The sequence below is a fragment of the Lampetra planeri genome, chromosome 32 (assembly GCF_965212315.1).
Source record: "Lampetra planeri chromosome 32, kcLamPlan1.2.h2, whole genome shotgun sequence".
Classification (NCBI taxonomy): Eukaryota; Metazoa; Chordata; class Hyperoartia; order Petromyzontiformes; family Petromyzontidae; genus Lampetra; species Lampetra planeri.
In genome coordinates, this window is record NC_136138.1 from 2514283 (window position 1) to 2529341 (window position 15059).

Consider the following 15059-nt stretch of genomic DNA (forward strand, 5'->3'; position numbering starts at 1 on the left):
ACACAATAATCCCCTGTGGGCTGGTGTAACCAGGAGGTTCCTACCAGTAAAGGGTGGACACCATGTAGTGAGATGAATGCTCAATGGCATCAGTCATGGCCAATCCTCTGCTGGGCGAAGGCCTCACCAAGTGACCGCCAATTTCTCGCAATCCTACAATTTCACTTGATCCCACCCAGCAACCGCTTGCACGCGAGTTGATCTCATCGCTCCAACTCCCTCGGTTGATAACTCTGGGACGCGGTCAATCCCTGAGCTGTAGGGATACAATTGATTATGCACAGGAAATCAGATTTCGACGTTTGCGTCATGGTTATTCAAGGACGAATACATTCAGGTGCAACGTCTCACTTTGCTACTGGACCTGTACGTATTGCTCTTAGAGTTACAATACTGTACCCCCCCTCGTAGGGCAGCTTCCATACAGGGACACTAGAACTATTTTTGTTAAAGGAATAGTTGCATTATTTACATGACGCCACGTGTTTCACACGCCTCTCACCGTGCCCACATTGCCTTCCGCCAACTACAAACACAAAAACGCTGAAATTACATACCGTGGATGTACTTAGAAAAAAATACTTCAAGAAATACATTTTTAAAAATAATTGGATTGTAATCTTTGGACCACTACAACTTACTATTTTCATTTTATTAGGTAAGGCTCATTGAGCTAGACAGCTCTTTTTCAGAAGTGACCTGGCCACAAATTATAGCTCAACGAAATATACTCTAAATGCACGTTGATTCTAATGTGGCGGGGAAAATCGGAGGACTCGGAGAAAAATCCACTCGACCACGGGGAGAATACGCAGACTCAAACTATACAAGCGTCAGGGTCGGAATGGAAATCACGACCTCCTGTATACCAGGCGAGGTCGTTAACATCTCGCCACCGTGGTGCCCATTGCAAAGGTGATACTGCATGATGCAATGGCCAGTACACCGGACTTGCAGTCCAGACATCGCTGGCTTGATCTTCTGGAGGGGCAGCTGAAACGATGGGGCCAGTTTCTCAAATCCAGATTGGCAAGTTGCATACGGTGGGGCAAAATGTGGGTACTCGCACCCCTCCCAAGAGGTCTGGCCAGCGTGGACGATCAGAAGGGTTCTCAAGAGCTCCCTCGAGTGGAGGCCCGTCCATCTGAAGTAGCGTGATGAGCGAGGAATTGCAGAACTGCACCTTTGCCACCTTTATAATGCGCAGTGTATCCCAGTGTGAGTTTTTTAACACGTAGGCTTTCGCGACCAATATGATCCATAATAGAGGTTTTGTGGGTTAGATCGCATGAATATATAGACGAAACAGGTGGACTTCTCCACACATCTGGCTGTCGCCTGATGAAGCTAGTTGTAATTACTGGCGAAACGTTGTAAATGTTGCGTCTTGGCTATCCAACACACCGGTGTGCTGTACTAGTGACGAATTGGAATGTTTACGTGACAAACCTTACTAGTTGGCTGTGTCGGGTGATGGCGGGTTTTAAACGACACATTTATATATTTACGCGATCTAACCCCAAAAAACCTCTATTATCCCAGTGTTCTTCACTAATTTTCAGAGGGGGGGTGGGCACTTTCGCCGATGAGACATCACCAGTAGTGTGAGGGCCGTCACACATTTTAAACCATCGGGGGTTTGAAAGCGGCACGATGATGATGGCGATGGGCGTGTTGTCGGGGGGGGGGGGTGCACGCCAGGGGCCGCACTAAAGGCCACCAGGGGCCGCCGGTGGCCTGCGGGCCTTGCAATGAAGAGCGCTGCTGTGTGCTCTTCTCAAACGAGCATGGGCTGGTGCTCGTGTCTGCTCGCGGTCCTGTGCCAGAAACGAAAAATCGACAGTCCCATGGCATGTGCCAGTTCATCAACTGGGTATGCGTTTGATGGAGTGGTACAATTCAGATTCAATAATTTATTATTATTATTAACATTGTTTTCGTCAAATGTTTTCATCTCTGTTTTACGTTCTCCTTTTTTGTCTCGTTTGTATTGTTTTAATCACTCCCTTAGCTTAAATGTAACATGGCTGTGTTATTTGCACGAGTGCATGAATGTTAAATAATGAATTCTGACGCACCCAATGTAATGCCCACTTCGCAGGAATGGGATTAAATTTAACTGATTATTCAATGCATAATTACATGCCTACTATCCTTAGGAAAACCACTGTGGAGTTTCTAGAAAGTGGTACTCATGTTGTCTACCCAGAGGAATGACGAACAGGATTTGAAATGTATGTGATTGTTTGTTTATTTATTATATTTATTTATTCATCCCCTCCCCCCCCCAAACAAAACAAATGTAATCCCGATTGTGCTGTGGGTAATCATTGCCTTGAGGTCAAGAATCCGAGCGGATCTCTCTCGGAGCATTGTGTTCAAGCGTGCGAGAGAACGGCTTGCGGAGACTTTTCTTACCGTGCGTTAACAGTCGAAATGCAATCATTGAGAAATAATCAAGTAGGCAAATTAAGCTACTTGGATGATAGCAATTACGCAAAGAATAAATTATGAATCTCAAACAAATCAGCAAATTCCGCTGACTACGTAAAAAGAAAGTAACTCTACAACACCCTTTACAATACCTTACTTTGACGATCGTGCTTGTCAGTGTGCACCCCACTTGTACTCCCTCTGTTCAGCTTGCCTCGTTGGTCTTCCCGAGGAATGCACTGGAGGGTGTGAAAGGTCACCCTCACGATGCTGCAAATCAAAAGCACATTCGCATTCAAATAAGCGCAGCGCTATCAAGCGCTGTGTCTCACAGACACCGCTGTGTCTCACAGACACCGCCGCGTCTCACAGACACCGCCGCGTCTCACAGACATGCCGTGTCTCACAGACACCGCTGCGTCTCACAGACACCGCCGCGTCTCACAGACACCGCCGCGTCTCACAGACACCGCCGCGTCTCACAGACACCGACTGTGTCTCACAGACACCGCCGCGTCTCACAGACACCGACTGTGTCTCACAGACACCGCCGCGTCTCACAGACACCGCCGCGTCTCACAGACTGTTTCTATGTATCGTGGGTGGGGGGGAATGTTGCTTTGTGTGCAATCCCCTGCTCAGTAATTTGCAGGCGAAATTTGCGCCACGATGCCGGCACGCAATGGGCCCCCCTCTCTACTTATGACGGCATAGGATCTTTAACGGCGTGCATTGGTGCAGTTAACACATCCAGCAATGTTCAAAAATCGGAATATTTGTTCACGCGCTGGAGGAGGAATCCGATGAGCTATGAAGTTCTTTTAGATTTCGCGGATGTCCAGGAGGTATTAACCAGGGCTGCCAGTCGGTTCCTTCGAGCCACGACCTCGGCCTGCAAGCAGCTGGACCGTGTCGCCCCACCTCACGCATTAGCCACGGTCCTAACTCATCAAATGATCAGATAAGCACTCGCCACTATAATGCAAACACGTGTAACCTTACACTACGAAATAAACGCTGTCCATTAATAATGCAATGCAAATGACCGAACATCAACATCATGATCATAACAATGTTGACTGCGGATTTCAGAATATCTCATAATGGGATGCGATAATCTCCTTTCGATAATAGCCTCGTGTACGTGCGCGTGGGCACAGGTGGTTAATGAGAAGAAGGACCCGGTGCTGGCTGGGGTTGTCTCAAGAACAAACACACTGCTGCCAACGTTTTAAAGGTTGCGGGTGGTGGGTGGGGGGTTGGAGGCGTTACGTCGTTAAACGGCGCGTTCAATCGTGAGATTAGGAGCACATCTATGCAGGCGATGATAATGACGGTGCCTGCATGCACACAGACTCACAAAGACAAAGATGCCCCCCCACCACCACCTTATAGCCTTTGCAGACTGTTGGGGCAAGTGCTGTTAGCGAGCACCAATGACGATCGGCACGGCACACGAAGAGGTGGGGTGACCAGCACCACGCCCTGCAGCCTTTGTCTCCCGAGTGGCGATGTCAATACACCGCGCTAGGTACTTATTGAGGCTGAGTCGACCTAGGGGAGGCCCAAGACCGGTTCAGATAACTATCACTGGTATTGGCCGTGAGCGGGAATCGAACTCCAGTCGCCGGGTTCGTAGCGCAGTGCGCTTACCACTACACTACCGCTCCCCACACACATTCACAGATACACACACACACGCGCATACAATCAGTCGAAGAATGACCTCTCTATTTCCCCGCTTGACCCGTCGCCTCCTGCCCTCGTCCCTCCTCCCACTGATTGGCAGCTGTGAGTGACAACGAGGCTTAATTGCAATGTTGCTGCTTTAGTTGTTTCTTAGCCATGTGTGATGGCAGGTCTTGGCGAGTGCCGCTTCTTTTCCCCAACTCTGCCATTTGGAGCTGCGGTTTACTATGGAATTAAAGACTGTACTCATTATATTCTTGGTTCTTTCGGTAAAGTCACGTAGAAGGGAAATGATCAAATAATGAAAATATTAAACAATGAAAATTACCACGACGTTTCGACTGCAACACAAGCAATCATCATCGGGTGTGAAATCCACAGACACCGACCGCTGTGGATTTCACAGCTGATGATGATTGCTTGTGTTGCAATCGAAACGTCGTGATATTTTTTTTCGTTTCATATTTTTATTATTTTATTATTTCCCTTCTACGTGACTTTACCGAAAGAACCACGAATATGAATCCCTGCAGTCACGAAAGCTTTAAATGAAAACTGTACTCATTGTTTATTTTTTAAGGACGCAATATATGTGTATACCAGTGGAGTTTCTTGTTTTCTTCAAATGCAACGTCTCATCTGACTGTATCCTTAATTCACGCCTTTTGTTCAAGCGGTCCCTACCCAGTGATGGAAATTTAAATGCTGTGTACCCTATTGTATGGCACACAAGTGTTCATTGAATGTTCACGCAGTTGAGAGAACAGCCTCGATGCATTGTGCAGACCTTAGTTACTGTAATTTGATGTTAACTATTACTGCAATAGAACTTATTTCTCTGTTATATGTATGCTCTCCTCACAAATCCTTCACTCAGAGCACGAAAAATAATCTTCATTTGACGTAATACAACGCCAAGATAATACGTATTGTGAGTGTTTTATATTCACTAGGATTAAAATAATTATCTGCTGAAATAATGGCATTAATAGGAGCACACATTGAGAAGTTAGCGATTTTAAATTGACTGTGTGAGTCTTTTGTTTTCAGTTCTCCCACTGCTTCAGTGTCGCCAGCTAGCCATGATTATTATTGTTGTTAAACGTCTCCCAAAGGTGTTCTTCCAACATTTTTACTTGATTCAATGTTTATTTGTTGCACAACAAAAAAAACCCATGCAGCTAGTTACCCAGCTAGTTTCGGCGGTAACAGCCCGCAGCCACTAACAACAGAGTTATACTGGTAGGAACCTCCTGGTTACACCAGCCTACAGGGGATTATTGTGTCCGTCCGTCTGTCGTGAAGGGAGGGGCTGGGTAGTGAGGGAGGGTGGGGAGGGGCTGGGTGGGTGGGGAGGGAGGGGCTGGATGGGGAGGGGCTGGATGGGGAGGGTGGGGCTGGGTGGGGAGGGGAGGGTGGGGAGGGACTGGGTGGGGAGAGTGGAGAGGGGCTGAGTGGGGAGGGTGGGGAGGGGCTGGGTGGGGAGGGGCTGGGTGAGGAGGGTGGGGAGGGGCTGGGTGGGGAGGGAGGGGCTGGGGTGGGGAGGGTGGGGCTGGGTGGGGAGGGGCTGATCACCCCGTGGTGCCCTTATAAAACTCAACGCTTAACCTACTCACGCCGGCTTGTGCCCGCCCTCACAGTCGGGCATATTTGCGGAATACACCACGCCGCCGTTGATCCTGGCCATTGACCGAGCAACCCAACGTTCCTACCAGCTCCCTCCGCAGGAATGTGTTTGTTGGGGCATGGAGAGGTGCTTAGACAGCAGCCAGCCAGGAGATTCGAGGCATCGATTATTATTAACAGTAGTATGATTCAATTGTCCATAAGTATGCAATTTCATGTACTCATTGTGAATGATTTGCATACAAGTGACAGGAAGCGAATGGGTATCTAATTCCTCAAATGAGCATCGTCTCAATTTTTACAACAGTAGGATTTTAAAAGGCGTTGCGTTGATATGGAAAGATCGATTCAATACGTTTTATAATCTTCATACAACAGGTGTTTAAAAATAAAACAGCACACGTGCCTTCGTTCTCATTTCCACACAAATGCCACTGCACCATGCAACGAATTTGACTTGCCTCGTTGTGGAAGTGCTCACTACCTGAAAGGACCCCCCCTGAAAGGACTTCCCTGAAAGGACCCCCCTAAGATGACCACCCCTGAAAGGACCCCCCTGAAACCCCCCCCTGAAAGGACTCCCACCCCTTTCGAAAGGAGCTACGCTGCCTTGCTTCTCTCCGGGTGACCCTGAACCACTGGTGGAGATTCCACATTCGTTTGCCAGAGATGAATTTTTCTTTCTTTCCATTCTGCAACTACAGGAGAATTGACCTCCCACAAAGAGGCACTCCACGTAATGACCCAGGGATGAGTCGACCGCCACCCCCCCACTCTCCCGACCAAGATTTAAAATTGCAACCTTCCAATGTTGAGTCTAGCACTTTGCCATTGTGCCACGTGGCCCAAAGTACTGCGAATGCGATGTCCTGGTTTATGGTCAACTGGCTGTCTATATTTACTGTGACAATTCCTTGAATTTTCCACAAACTACCTTTCAAAACGCATTTATGGTGCCTTGCCTAAAACAATATTCCCTGCCATTAAACCGAACGGCGTGGTGAAGTCGGCTCCCACGATGCCGCCCCCCACGATGCCGCCCTGCACGATATCAGCCAGGCGCACATGCGAGCAAAGGGACAACCTCTGGAAATTACAATTCAGCTATTTTAAGGACAGCAAATTACCTAATAATTTAATGAAATACTCACATGCATGGCTTGCGTAATAAAAGGGAACTGGAAAATCAATACGCCGGTGTAATGAAATTATATAAATGTGTGTGCGCGTGTGTCTGTGTGTGTGGTCTATGGGTCCTCAAAGTAACGATTCGAGTGTAAACATTTATCGATCAACAAAATCCCTTGCTTAAAGAAAAGTAAGATGCATAATTAGACTCGACATTTGATTTATACCTCAGAGCTGCGTAATAATCTGACAAATTGAAACATCATACGCGGTCGCAATTCAGTGTTACTAACCAGAATTAAACATATAAGTACGCTCAAATGAACAATCGAGAGACCCTAAGCCAGTTTTAGAAATGTCATATTCCCATGCCATCAGTCCCTCCAAAAGGATGTTCGACATATCCTGTAGCGTTTTGTAAAACATTCCTGCGGAGGGAGCTGGTAGGAACGTTGGGTTGCTCGGTCAATGGCCAGGGTCAATGGCGGCGTGTATTCCGCAAATATGCCCGACTGTGAGGGCGGGCACAAGCCGGCGTGAGTAGGTTAAACGTTGAGTTTTATAAGGGCACCACGGGGTGACCAACCACTCCCCACCCAGCACCACCCCACCCACCCCCCACCCAGCCCCACCCTCCCCACCCAGCCCCACCCTCCCCACCCAGCCCCACCCTCCCCACCCAGCCCCTCCCTCCCAACCCAGCCCCTCCCTGCACGACGGACACAATAATCCCCTGTGGGCTGGTGTAACCAGGAGGTTCCTACCAGTATCACTCAGACTGACACGTTGTAACAAGCCACCTGCTTACACTGTATTAACCTCTTCTTGCACAAGTTGTAGGCACTCCTATAACTATCTATACGGTCAATTCTTGTTTAACCTGTTTCCCACTCTCAGCTATTCCACCTAACTTGATCTGCACTCAGCAGCTCCTCACACAGAGGCCTCGCTCACAGCTCCTTCTCCACACAGAGGCTACGCACACAGCGCCTCAGCACCGAGCAGCTTCTCACACTCCACCGCTGCCCTCGCCTACGCTCCGTCAGACCCACTCACACTCGTCTGTCCCGGGCGGGGGGATCGACCATCACCCGCCCGGCGACTCGTGAGGGTTGAGGTCCGTTGACGGCTTGAGCGGCGAGATGTCTTCACTAATGTCCCCAGCAACAACTAACCCCGCTCCACTCACGTCCTTATATCCTCCTGCCAATTATCCGAGAGCTCTTGTGTGTCTCTTTAAGGCTAGCCAGGCTGGCACCTGTCAGCCCATTAATCAACCCTTATCTCCCGTCTCCCTGGCAACACCTCCGGTGTCAGCGTGCACAACCGGTCGACCCGGTTTGCACCAGCTTAGCCCCTTAATTAGGTGGCCGTTTGTTCGTGCAACCCCATGTTGCACACGCGCACCTGTTTGCCCTCGGTTGCCCTCGGTTGCCCTCGGTTCACAGTGCACGCCGCTTATTTACTTATCTAAAACATATGTAACACATACGTAACACATAAACTCGGGTGCGCGCGATGGCAAGATATTTAATGCCTCGCCTGGCATGCAGAAGGTCGTAGGTTCGAACTCAACCTTGACGCCTGTATATTTGGAGTTTGCGTGTTCTCCCTGTGGTAGTATGGATATTTATCGGGGTCTTCCGGTTTTTCCTTCCACATTTAGAAGCATGCGTTTAGAGTATTTCACTGCTATACATTTCCACACAATAAGCCACTTCGAACAATTGTAATTTGTGGCCAGGTTGCTTCTCAAAAATAGCTACATAGCTCAGTGGGCCTTACCTGGCAAAACAAAATAGTTTAGTTCAAAAGAACTAACATTCTAAACTGACATTTCATTGTACAACTATTCCACGTCATACTAGTTTCCTGATAAATGTGAATCTATAACTCCCATTTTACATAGATGCATCTTGTGCACTACACCTATGGGTGTGTGGATATCTTTGCGATTGAAGCATATCCTATACATAGCATCTACGGAGTATAGCCTGAAATTGAATGCCAAGTTTGTCAGAGCATATAGATGAGGTTTTTATGTGTTTCACGTAAACATTTCAGTACAAAAGAATGGGGAATTCAATTTTATCCAACTACATTTGTACTCGGTTCCTTGTGCATGTGTGTATAAAGACAAATACAAAGATCCCCCGTATAACCTCTAAAGACTTGGGGCAATTGCTGTTAGCGAGCAACCTATGAAGACCGGCACGGCACACGAGGGGCTGGGTAGCCAGCAGCACGCGCGGCCGCCTTTGTCTCCCAAGTGGCGAAGTTTACACACTGCACTAGATGCTCATTCGAGGCTGAGTCGACCTAGGGAAGGCCCAGGACCGGTTCAGATAACTGCCAATGGTACTGGCCGTGAGCGGGAATCGAACTCCAGTCGCCGGGTTCGTAGCGTAATGTGCTAACCACTACACTACCACTCCCCATTGCCGCATGTGTGTTTACACACGTGGACTTGCAATAGTGTATACAACATCTTGATTTGTATATTGCCTTCTGAATATTGAAATCCACGTCCATCTCAAATGCAAGGGACCAGATAATCAGTCATAGGCTAGGGGGGGGGGGGGATAGGGAGGTCTCAAGCCTGGACTTGAACACGGCCGGGGAGTCGACATTGTGGGCACAGCAGAGAAGGCGTGACCTTCAACTGAGAAAACAGTTCCTAAATAGTCCAAAACAGAAGGCCCTGGTCCCCGCAACGGAGTATGAGTGTGGAGGAGCAGAGTGAGATGAGAGGCGGAGAGGTGGAGAGGGGGTAAGTCCATGGAGGATCTTGGAGATGGCGAGAGCGATCTTGTAGTCGATTTCCCCGGGTGCTGGATGAATGGGCATCCGGTCGTATCAATAGTTTGACTCCCATCTGATTGATCCGACTATTGAATTGCCGATCTAATCTATTGAAATGTGGTCAATCATCAGGGAATCCTGCCACAATGGAATTGAATCATTACAATAGCCAATCTATAATGAGTCTCTCTGTGTATAGAGAGTACTAAACATTGCGATATAATTGGAGTTTGTGTAGCACCTAAAAGTGAATGCATCTCAAAACGCTGTACAAAAGCAGAGAGCATGTTTGTTTGATTAAGATAATTTGGCAGTCAGTCATCATCAGCCAATGATGAATCCACTGTTGCATGAAGGCATCAAAAGTCATCTCTCACTCGTCTTCAGTCTGATGCCAATCCAAACTGACCGGCGTGGCGGAGTTTGGGTTACCGAACCCCCCCCCCCCCCCCCCAATAATCAATGAAATCTTGAGGCCTTCATCGAGCAGTGGATCGAAAATGGCAGACTTGTTAATCTATATTAGATTATGGATGAATACGTTGGATGAGCTCGTAGGGATATGCGATCTATGGTGGGTACCTCTTTAGAGGCTTGTTGAAAGGACTTCAGAAGTAGTTCAATGATCATTGGAACCTCATTTGCCAGTAAAAAATATGATAATTGTTTTTTTACCCTTCTATCTGGCAACAAAACTGACACTTTTTTTTTTTACAAAGGAGTCATGTTTGCATAGACCACAATACCTGCAGTCATAATGCAAACAAAAACATAACTCTGATAATGTGCACTGTCCTTGAAGTTGATTGGTCCACACCCGAGACAGCTTTCCTTAGAGCCTAGTCTCACATGGGTTGGACCAGATGACGCCAAAAGGCGCACAACTCAAAGACAATGCACCATCAGAGTATGAGAGCTCGGGGTAAGCATTTACACCATTGGAACCTCATTTGCCAGTAAAAAATATGATAATTGATTTTTTATCCTTCTATCTGGCAACAAAACTGACACCTTTTTTTACAAAGGAGTCATGTTTGCATAGACCACAATATCTGCAGTCATGCTTACCCCGAGCTCTCATACTCTGATGGTGCATTGTCTTTGAGTTGTGCGCCTTTTGGCGTCATCTGGTCCAACCCATGTGAGACTAGGCTCTAAGGAAAGCTGTCTCGGGTGTGGACCAATCAATTTCAAGGACAGTGCACATTATCAAAGTTATGTTTTTTGTTTGCATTATGACTGCAGGTATTGTGGTCTATGCAAACATGACTCCTTTGTGTAAAAAGGTGTCAGTTTTGTTGCCAGATAGAAGGGTAAAAAAACAATTATCATAGTTCAATTATGCTGCTTTCTGAGAATACGCAGTGCCACTGTTACGTCTTGCTCAGGCCACTGCTGGTGGAACGGTCTCCGTTGGACAGAGCTCAAGAGTGACCATCTCGAGAGAGCAGTTGGCCCACTCGTCTACACTTGCCAGATACCTTGGAAGCTGTGAGAGTATTCTCACTTCATCTAGAGTACCCTCACAGTAATAGCAGCAAGATGTTAACTACCTTGCCTGGTATACAGAAGGTCATGGGTTCGATCCCGATCCTGCATGCCTGTATATTTGGAGTTTGAGTGTTCGCGTGAAATTTTCTCCGGGCTCCCCGTTTTTTCCCCTCCACATGTTGAAATATGCGTTTCAGAGTATTTGGCTGTTATACATTTCAACGTGATGATAAGCCACTTCATTTTGCTATCATTTGTGATAGCCGGGTCGCTTCTGAAAAAAACAGGTATACAGTAACTTAGTGGGGCCTTACCTGGTAAAATAAAAAAAAAGTAGAATAAATAGTTATCCCACCACACGTGACCTGCAGATTGACCCACCGTGGCCAACCCATTAAAAGCTGCTGGGTGGACAGAAGCGGGTGGGTTTTTTTTTCAACTGCCGCACCAGAAGGTTGAATCTATTTGGAAATGCAGTTAACTAAAAATGACACTGCTGCTGCAGCAGCATCCCCCCCCCAACCCGAAGACGTGAAAACGATCAACATGAATTAAAATATTTTTGGGGAAGAAAAACGTTAAATAAATGCAATGTCAAGAAGAAGGGGGGGGTGGGCACGTTACTCGTGGGGAGGAGGTAGGTGTGGGCTCTGAGTTTAAGAGCGGCGATGAAGGGCGGGATAGAGAACGCCACATCCTCCGAGGGGTGAGTGGGAGGGTGGTGAGTCACTGATGCTGCAACTATATTTTGTCTGACCAATAAAGGCTGGGTCGATATGTAGTGACATTGAATGAGTCACTGTCGCGCGTGCCGCTGGGAGATTAGTAGACAATGAAATTAGGGGTAGTAGCCCGTTCTACCAGTTGGACCTGTGGGAAAGGCACGGAGCCCTCTGGGCGATCCAGAGCAGTGCGGGCCGACGGCGGAGTCTGGACGCGCTGGGCAGAATAAAAGGCGAGCTCCGACTCACAGTCGGGGCTGCTGCGATCTGGAATGGAACTTGTCGTGCCGTCGTCATTGTGATCATCGCCCTCTTCAAGCTGTGGGTCTGGCAGCATGTTGGCTGTCCCGACCCGGTATATAGTTATCCCCTAAGGCTGTGAAGGCCGGAATAAAAGAGAAAGAGTACCTACTACTAGTGTCTGTGAATTAGTACACTACAAATAGCCGACATTATTACTCTGCCAAAATCCATTTATTTTTTCAGAAGTTTCCCATCTCTCAGAACTCCTCCGGGTGAGCATGACCTAAACCTTGTGCATTTCACACCCGGCCATCCGAGTTCTATTCCTGCTCACGGTCAACACCAGTGACGATTATCTGAACCTGTCCTGGGCCTCTCCTATGTCGACTTGGCCTCAAATTAGTACCTGGTGTGGTGCGTTGCTTCCACAGAGTCCACTGGAACGTTGAACAGCCATCACTTTTCTGATATAAACATCTACAGTGGTCCCTCGGTTTACGATGCCATCGATTAACGATATTTCGATTAACGATCCGCCTCCCATCGGGTCCCCCCATTGTTTTAATTAATAATACGGGTTTAGGATATCACGCGGACCCGCCAATTTCAGCCAATCCGAGTGCTATAAGTGGACTCGGCAGACCTCTGCCAACTTCAACTTCTCCAGCAACCCCTTGAGCCATCCAAGACTCTGATATTGCACTGTGTTTGAGTTGTACACCTTCTGGTGTCATCTGGTCCAACACCAATGGGGACTAGGCTCTAAAGGAAGCCATCTCGGGTGTGGACCAATCAACTTCAAGAACAGTGCATATTATTATCGTTATCAGAGTTGCTGCTTTTTGTTTGCTTTTTTGACTACTTGTGTTGTGGTTATTGCAAACATGATGCCTTGAATAAAGGTGTCAGTTTTGTACCAGTTTAAAAGGGTAAAAACCTACTACTATATTTTGCCACTGGTAAAAGAGATCTCATAGTGTAAATGGTATGATCTCATTTCACTTTATTCTTTAGTCTCCTCCTCCTTATGACCCCCACTCCTCCAGTGAAGGTCCTCTTCTAAAATCGGTGCTCAACGCCCACTCAATATTCAGTCATTACCTCTCTCTCTCCATCTACTTTTGCTATCTGATATTTACCAGCCTGTCCACATTGCTGGCTGTGGTGATAAAAGTGTATAGACCGCACGTGTATTTGGCTGCAATATCAACTGTTTGCGTGTATATTTTTATGTTGTGGTCACCGGGCGTATGTTTCGAGATCTGGCCAATCATTGTGATGGGGCTAGAGTTTATGAAAGGAATCCTTTGCATGTCTGCGCCACACCTGGGAGATGTGAGTGGGAGGGTGACTAACGCAACATCCTGGGTTTGGCACATTGAGGTTATATAGCCCCAGATGTATAAAATACGAAGTCATGATGTCATCCATTATTCCGATGGGAGTCAGGGCTCTGTTCCTGCTCTGAAAGCCATTGTAAAGTGACACTCCGTGCCAAAGGTCAAATCATCAGCACGTTCACTATTCGTACCATTTTTAAAGTGGGAAGCTATCGCGAATGAGCTACGTTTCGCAGCCAGGTAGAGTGTGAAGTAGTTGAACAGTACAAGGCAATGAAAGCGTGTCGTTTTTAAAATGAAATTAACTAATTTGTGAATAGCTTTCACATTTTGCTAATTTGGCCCATCATGCCAGCACACATTGGCTGCTCAAATAATGTCACCAGATCTTTAATGTCCACTGTGAAGCAGACCATGGACATGTTTAGTGAATACATCTGCAGTATTAACCAGGGGTATTAACCAGAGCGGCTGCTGGCCTCCGAGTGTTAACCTCTCTAACAAGCGGAAAACGCCCTGCCACTCGGCCACATCACCACCGAACAAAGTGAACATTATATAAATACAGTGTGGTTCAGAAGTCAGGGCACAGGGTTATTATTTAGGGTGGTTCAAAGGTCAGAACACATAGGGTTATTATACAGGGTGGCCCAACAGACAAGAGACATAGGGATAGTATTATTATACAAGGTGGCCCAAAAGTCAGGATACATTGAACAAAGACGGTCACTGCATCGTGTGCTTTCAGATGTGCTTCTGCGGTCGTCTGGGATGTTCTTCCTTCCGATATTAGGAGGCCACTGGAGCTATGCACTTTAAAATTTAGATTGAATACTCATTTCTTTAGAACTGCATTTTGTTGTCCTTCCCCCTCACCTCCGATTAGCACTATTCATAAAAAGTAAACATTAAAAAAGCACAAGTGGCAATCATTGAATTTAACATGCAGGCTTCCGCAACCAATATTATAAAAAATAAAATGTTGGTGAAATTAAACGCGTCATAAACCCACCACCACCTGACAGCCAATTAGTAAGGTATGTCACGTGAATAAAACGTGCCAATTAGTTACTACTTTAGCACACCGGTGTGTTACAAAGTAAACCCATAACATTTACAATTTTAGTACGACATTCCGCCGGTGACTAAAAACAGATTAATCAGGCTATTGCCAGAATTGTGAATAAGTCTGCCTGCTTCCGGTCTTAAATATAGCAAGGTGATGTCATCACTGTGTGCCTACAAGTGCAATGAACCCATCGGGGTTAATGTATTCATATACATATCAATGCATTATGTTAATATTAAATTATGCAGCACATGTTACCGGTAGGGTTAACCACAGTTAATCAATATAATGGCATGAATAGGCATGCAATGTTTGTGTTGGGTGCAGGAACTGTAGTGTGTGTGTTGGTGTGGTTTTGTGTTATGTGCATGGCACGTCATTTTGGGAGCTACAGTGAGGGAAAAAAGTATTTGATCCCCTGCTGAATTTGTACGTTTGCCCACTGACAAAGAAATGATCAGTCTATAATTTTAATGGTAGGTTTATTTGAACAGTGAGAGACAGAATAACAACAAC

General features: G+C 46.9%; 1 long non-coding RNA gene across 1 annotated transcript; it reads right to left on the reverse strand.

Moving 5' to 3' along the window:
* On the reverse strand, positions 1-8027 carry LOC144729244 (uncharacterized). The gene is made up of 3 exons (XR_013587666.1): positions 7933-8027; positions 2591-2703; positions 1-1817 (listed from the first exon to the last, which is right to left on the reverse strand). It is a non-coding gene; the product is annotated as an uncharacterized LOC144729244 (long non-coding RNA).
* Between the last annotated feature and the right edge of the window lie 7032 nt (positions 8028-15059).